The 7488-nt window shown below is 43.3% G+C and overlaps 1 protein-coding gene across 6 annotated transcripts in view; it reads right to left on the bottom strand.

Moving 5' to 3' along the window:
* Positions 1-7488, bottom strand: part of Tnr (tenascin R) — a 408001-nt gene that overhangs the window by 316604 nt on the left and 83909 nt on the right. The window contains exon 1 of one of the 6 annotated variants that reach the window (XM_030252974.1): positions 19-6360. The exons of the other annotated variants lie outside the window; for them this stretch is intronic. The gene's annotated coding sequence lies outside the window, so the exon portion shown is untranslated. Of the gene's footprint in view, positions 1-18; positions 6361-7488 lie in introns of those variants that run through there. 6 annotated transcript variants of the gene reach the window in all.

Below are 7488 nucleotides of genomic sequence, written 5' to 3'. Positions count from 1 at the left end.
CCCAGAAAGGATACCCACCAGTCTCCTTCTGCCATGCTAATTACTTGGCTTCTTCTCTGGAGCACACCCCTGGTTCCCGGCCTTTCCCAGGGCAGTCTCTTGATGCACCCTCCCCTCTGCATTCACTGCACATGGCTGGAACCTTCTTCGCTCTCCTCATCCCTCTTCCAGCGGCTTCAACCTGCAGGCAAGACTCCAGCCTTCTCTTCAGTTTTCTCCTCCACAAAGCTTGGTCCATGGCACTCCCACCAATCAGAATTCCATTTTCCTTCTCGCTGCTGAGCTGTTGTAACTCCTTCGTGACACGCATCGTACTCTGCCTCGCTGCACAGCTCTGGCTCAGCTGTCACCATCCCTAACTAGATTGTGAGTGTCTCAAGATGGGAACAATGGCGCGGATGTTTATGCCTGCACCCCCACCCCCAAGTCTCTAGGGTTTTGTTGTTGTTTTGCTTTTTTGGCTATAAGCATTTGATAAATGTTTAATGGAAATAGGACTCTCTTTCTTTCTTTCTTTCTTTCTTTCTTCCTCTTTAAATGCACTGTATGTTTGGAACAAGAAGGTCCAGCCATGTGAGTCCAAGGAGGGAGAATAGTGTTTCATCCTGAAATATACCCGAGGTCACTCAGTCAACTTAACACAACTCAAGTGTGCTGCCCTCCCCGTCCCCCACAGCTGTCCCCAAATGGTAGCCTATGTTCTGGCACCCTGTGTGAGAGATGTGAATGGGCCAGTTGTAGTCTTTGCCATTCCAGTGTCTTTTCTCAGCTTAGAGAAGGGAGTGCTGTCCTTCTGAGGCCTCAGTATTCAGCCATCCTGACTACCCTCCTGTCAGACCATGCCATCAGCTGCTCTTCCTCACACTTGCCTGGTCTCCTTCCAGAAAAACAGACTGTCCTCTGTAGTAGTAAGGCAGAAACGACCTTCCTTCAAGTCTTCCTTCCCCCTCAAGCCCCCAGCCAAGCTCCCGCGCCTAGCCATGTCCTCTGCCTCTGTCATGGCTGCTCTTCTCATCCCAGAAAATGAATCGCCCTCTTCACTGGTGTTCAGCCTGAGACTTCAGGACCTTGACCCTTCCCTTTGGTGACCATCCCAGTTTGGCTCTGCCTTTAGAAAGCAGTTCCCAATTTCCTCCTTCTCCTCCTCTCCCTTACTGTTACTCTCTGCACACACACACACAAAAAGATACCCAGTAGCTTCAACCTACGCTACCTCAACAGCATCCAAACACCATTCCTGCTATCCTCCGACCCTGGGGGCCCTACTGACTCCCAACGGCAAGAGGGATTGCACCATAGGCAAAGCCAACCTACACGATGCCAGAAGTCCTCTCCAGGTTTCCATCATTCCAGATTGAATCCAAGGCCTCCCTGGGCAGGCTTCCAGCTAACCTCTCTTCCAAACTTGCATTTTTCCAGTTGCTCTAGCCTCCTGACTTGCTCTGGTGCCCTGCATCTCTCTTCTTGTGGTTATAGAATTGCAGTATCCCCTGTCCCAAACTCCTTCCCAGAGTACCCTCCTCCATAGCCAAGCCTCAACTCAATAATGCTCTCCATAGAAGTCTTTTCTTCTCTTGCTGCTTAAAGGACACCCAGCCCACCACCTGGTATCTCTCCTAATGACACGGTCTGCTGTTTGCTTCTCAGCATTCAACACTATTTTGGAATTATCTGACATAATGATGTTATTGTGCTATTTGTTTGTGTGAAGGCCATTCCCCCACCACTCTGCCATGAATTTTACCAGGGCAGACATCTTCGTTTTCTGACTTTACCTCAGAACCGAGGACTGAGCCTTGCATTGGGGCTGTGCCCTCTCCCATGCGTATGGCAAGTGGCTCCTCTCATCTCCACAGTGTTCCACACATATGTGGTGGCACACAGCTGTCTGCCCAGCTACCTTGATTACTCTGTGTGTACCTGCAGAGAATTGTCTCTACTTGCATTTGCTAACACTCACCCCTATAGTCCGTGAGCACTGTCACACCTCACCCCACACTCACCTGGAAGATGTGACTCTTCATTTTTCGTAAACTGGTAAAATATTATGACTTTCCCCTGTTATTATGTGTTAAGATGATTAAGGATTAATATAAAAAAACAAATAGAGAAATGCAGGAAGAAGTCAAGTAGAGCCTCTCAAACTGCAGTCAACAGAACCCTGGGGAGTTTTAAACTTTATGCTTTCATTTTGAGATCACTCTTTTAAAAGTAGTTAACAAAAAAGTGTACATTGCTTTATCAAGTTGACCACACCATAGCTAAGTACTCACAGTGACTGTAATGCCTATACTGTATTATTGCTCCACAACTTTAGCCACAAGGAAGCTAAGATTATGTGACAAACTAAGAAAGCTGCAAGAGACCTGACACCAGAAAGCAAGGACACCTCCTCTATACCCTTCCCCACCTTTACTCCACCCTTGCCCCATTACTACCCCTCCCCCACCCCATTATTACCCCTCCTCTCTCAATAAGACCTCTGCCCCATCTTTTCCCAATCACATTTCTAAGTCCCCCTCAGCAATCAAAAGAGGAAGTTGAGACCCTTAGTATTGAAAGACCCAGTCATTGGAAAAGGGCTGTCAGCCAGGCAGAGAAAATTGAGTGGCAAATAAAGAGGATCCGATCCAGAGAGGAACTAGAGAATATTTTCCTTAAGAAGAAACATCCAAGCAAATGTGTATGCATAATATATGTATAAGAAAAATAAGATGTTTCAAATAAAGTTGAAAACACTAGATAGAACTGATCTCTCTCTCTTCCTCTTTCTGGATGTGTGTGTGTGTGTGTGTTTCAGATACTGAAAGAGATAATTGGGGCACTTCAGTCCTAGACTTGAAGGTAAATGTTCATGTTATAAGTAATGTCTGCATTGTAAAAGTTGTTCTGGAAAGTAGAACAGGGGAGATAGCCAATTTTATTTCAGAAAGCTGATATTATTGTGAGCCTCAAGTAAAGTAAAGAGAATGGCAGGGACAAATCCAAACAGATTCATTATGTTTGACACATATAGAAACAAAACTGCTAGGAGAAATAGTAGTTATTGAAATAAAATGATGAATTGAAAGATTACCACCAAGTAAGAGTTAACACATGAAGAAAGTATTTAAACATCAGAGGATCTGCTTCAAGTCACTGATGATGGATGAAAGAATAATTGTACTAATATTTTAATATGGTAAAAGTATTTGCAGAAGCATACATATCTTTATTTAAAAATGATTTAAAATATAAGAACAGAACTTTCTCAGGATGCTAGAGCTGAATACTAAAAGGCTAGAGACATTTAGTGCCCATAAGTAAACAGATTACTTTATATTTCTGAATAAGAGCCTATTTATCTGAGTCAGAGAAAAGAATTTTGAACAAGATTTGAGTGGGACAAGGAACAAGATGAAAAATTAATAGATTCAATTACATCAAAATTAAAAATTGCTACTCACTGGTGGCCATGATGAGTGAAATTCACAAAGAGGTCAGGAGCACAGCAATGAATTTTTCAATTTATAAAAGCAGTAAGAAGCAAACATCTGCATTAATAAATAATTCCTGCCAATTAGCAGAAAGGAACACTAACAGAAAAGTAGGCAAAAACCTGTGGGTAGAGAATTCACTGCAGGAGAAAACAAACAGGCTAGAATGGGCTTCAAAGACAGTGAACCCCATTATGGATTTTTAAAATGCCAATTAAAACAGTGAGCTAATACTGCACACCTATCAAGTCGGCAAACATTTTAGAGTCGGGCACTAGACACTGTTTGGTTGGGAAGCAGGGAAAGGGGGACAAATGTAATGTTACACTTTCTGCTGCTGCGAGTGTAAGTGTGCAACCTCACTCCAGAGCACAGGTACATTGAAGGCTCTACGTACAGGTGTTCGAGGACCACCCGGCCCATTCTGGAAACACACTTGAGGGACACACTCCTCACCTGGATCTACAAGGACACTTATAGAACTCTGTTTGTGACAGCCAGAAACTGGAAGGAACCTAGGTGCCTTATGATATGATGCTCCGTCACCAGCGGCCTCTTGACCTCCTGTCACAAGGTCAACCCTCAACTGCGCTCCATGACCACTTCAATTCAGTAACTCTCATGCTGCCTGGGTTAGTAATACTCAGTAGCATAGATAAGTAATACTCAGGAGCATAGATAATTCTGGAAAACATGGCAGTCCATGGAAAAAGTGAGAGGCAGGATGGACTCTACCATCTCTCAATGTATAGACAACTAAAACCAAGCCACAAAGCACTGCACATACTTACTTTTGCAATAAATTTATAAAAGATGTCTGAGAACCTACAGTCAAGCTAGAGCAAGCGAGCATGGGAGGAATGCTGGGAAGGCGGAGACCAGGGAGCAGAAGAGAAAATTGAAATAGACTAGCACAGGAGAGTCATTTGCTATGGGTGAATGAGGATAGTTTGCCATGATTTGAGAAATGTAATTAATTCGATTTTTATAGCTTGAGTTTGCAGAAAAAGACACATGTGCTGGAGACACTGGGCCACTCTATAGCAGTTACGGCTCTCTGGGAGGGAAAAGAATTGGCATTGTGTTACTCCATAGTCAGCCTTGCCACTCACTTTGCATGCAGACATTTATTCTGAGAAAGATAAGGAAATGCCAAATTAAAGTGACGTGATTAACTTGAAGGTAGGCCTTTTTTTTTCCTGTCTTGATTTAATTGATAAATTTGCCTTTGCTTTATAATTACACAAGATTTCCGAGCACCGGGGATGTGTACCTGATTTTCTGTTCATAAGAACATAAGCTTCCTTGATCACAAGAATACTCTAAATGCTGAGTCACTCAGAATATTTTTCCATGGGGATTTCTTTTCATTACTACCTTATGTCAAATGCTGCTTCAGAAGCCAAATTTTGGTGCCCCTAGGGGCTTGAGTGATGTCTTCAGGCAAGCTGGTTTTATGCCCCCAAATGTGCAGATAAGCCTCTTGTTTCTTCCATACATGAGAATTTCTTCAAATTCTCCCAAATCCTTCTTGCATATTGCTTTGCATGACTCTAAGACACCCAATTTGGTTTGTACATGTAAACATTTGTTTTGTTTTTGTTTTCAAATGGAATTATTCAAAGGCAAGATGCAGAAACTTGGGGATATTTAAAAAACAAACAAACAAACAAACATCTAAAAGTAGCTTAGCAGTGGACAACAGAGAATGAATACATGCAGAAAAATTAGAAGGATTTTATTAAGTGGTCTGTCTGGGGAATGAGTGCTGTGTGGCCTGTCTAAACCACTACAGGATATTGCCTTTTTTTTTTCAATCATTCATGGAAGAATATTGCTGTCTCGCATTGAGTCTCCTGACTGTGTGGGAGCACTCAGTCTCCATGTTGCTGCAATGAGGACCATCACATGCTACACAGACCCCAAGGACCAGTGGAAGTGAACCATTCCACATTCACCCTCTATGGGTTCATCCCTCCTCGGAAATACTACCTCCTTCTTCCTATCTAGCTTCTATCTGTCAAACAAGATTTAACTTTATCTCCACGAATTTCTTCAACCATCTCCACAAAAGCATTCTTTATTCCACTGAGCATGTGGGACTTCCTTCTTTTACTCCTCAGCCTGTTTGACACTAATGATTGGTTTAGGGCAGCAGTACATTGGTACTGCATGAGTGCTAGCCCTTGCAAGTCAGGGATGGTGGCACACTCATTGTCCCAGCCTATATACCCATGTACAAGAAACTCATTATAGGCACAAATGGCCCATGAAATAAATTAATATCTCTCTCTCTCTCTCTCTCTCTCTCTCTCTCTCTCTCTCTCTCTCTCTCTCTCTCTCCTGTCTCTTTCTCCTGTCTCTTTCAAATTGTCAAATCTCTGCACCTTCCCTTGTAACATTAATTCCTTACTGGAGCCCCATGTTTTCTCATTCATTCATCCCATGTACAACTCTACAACAATAACCACAAAACATTTAATTTTTGTAAGAAGACCAATAGCATTGTCATCACTTTTTTGCAAATAAACCAATGATCAGAGAGGCTAAAAGCTATTACTCAGAAAGTCATTGGCATGAACTGAGACTCAAACCCAGCTCTGCCTAGTTCTTCATTCAGTTCTCCTATCACCACCACCACAATAGACAAAAGAGAATGATGCAATGAATTCTGTGGGAATCGTCAAGGTCTTGGTCCACCTCAAAGAATACGCGGTATGTGCAATAAACCCCTGGAACACTGTGAAGGTCTATTATCTGTGTAACTATTATAATGGTTGTAATTACCACTGCATCTCCCATTACTATTAGCAAGGACCCAGCATGACCTCTCTTGATAAGTTGTTCTAGCCATTCCATAAGTAGGGCCCAATGCTCTGTCCTGTTAAAAAAAAAAAAAAAAAAAAAAAAAAAAAAAAAAAAAAAAAAAAAAAAGGAGTGGGCAGGCAGATCTTGGAGGTTGGTCATCCTGAGGAGGAATCTCATCAAGTTCAGGTGGGGAAGAGTAATGGTGACTCCTATTGTGGGCAGCCCTGTATGATTATGCCAGCTGTTCTATCCATAGGTTTAGGCATCAGGGTCAAGTTCTCCAATCATCAGGGCTCTATAACTAATCCATTGTGTCTTATACAGGAGGGTACCTCTCAGAGGAAAGAACAGAATCCCACTAATATATCAAATTACAATTCCATTTGCCCAGACAAGACTGATTTTCAAAATTTGTCCTCACAGGGAGAGAGCAAGAAGAAAGTCGAATCCCCCCCCCTTCCCCCAACCCTCATCAGCACACCAAGCTCTGTCATCCCTGAATGAACCCTGAGGTGAGCACAGACCCACAATGACCTTGCCTGTATGGTAAGGCAGGCAGAAAAACCTCTGCCAGCTAATATAGGGCAGTCATCAGCTGTCAGACAAAAATATTTGTCAGTTCCTGCTGACCGGAGCTGGGTTGGAACTAGTGACCCCACTGTACAAATCTCCTGACCCCATTAAGGCAGCCAGCATAGCACAGCCTCATTCCTGGTGATGGCTAGTCCCCATGCTGATACCACTTGTGCTTGGGACTCACAGAAACCTGGGTAGGCTTGGATCCCCCAACTGATCCATTCTACCACCATTCACCTAGGGATAAGAACATCACCAGATGAGATGAAATCAGTGCACATAGTGTGACAGCCCTACCCTGGGAGCTGGCAAAGATGAGGTGAGGTCCCTGCAGGTATGTGGCATTTCCCAAGGTGCAGGATATTTTTCAAATAAGGCTGTATGTGGCTGTGTATATGATGTGTGTTATGTGCAGTGCACATGCTTAACACTGTATGTGTATGTGGTTGTGGTCATCTATAACAGGATGTGGGCATGATTGTGCATGCCTATAGTTATGGGTATAGTTATGAGATATCTTTGTTGGGTTTGTTCTAGGGAGCTAGGTGCGAGAGTGAGGTAGAGAGGCAGGACATGGATGAAAGAGGCAGAAAGAGGCAGGTACAGGAAGGAGGAACAAGGACACTAA

This window comes from Mus musculus, chromosome 1 (genome assembly GCF_000001635.26).
Source record: "Mus musculus strain C57BL/6J chromosome 1, GRCm38.p6 C57BL/6J".
In the NCBI taxonomy this organism is placed as follows: Eukaryota; Metazoa; Chordata; class Mammalia; order Rodentia; family Muridae; genus Mus; species Mus musculus.
The sequence above is the reverse complement of the archived record's forward strand: the minus strand, read 5'-3'. Positions and strand labels throughout refer to the sequence as shown.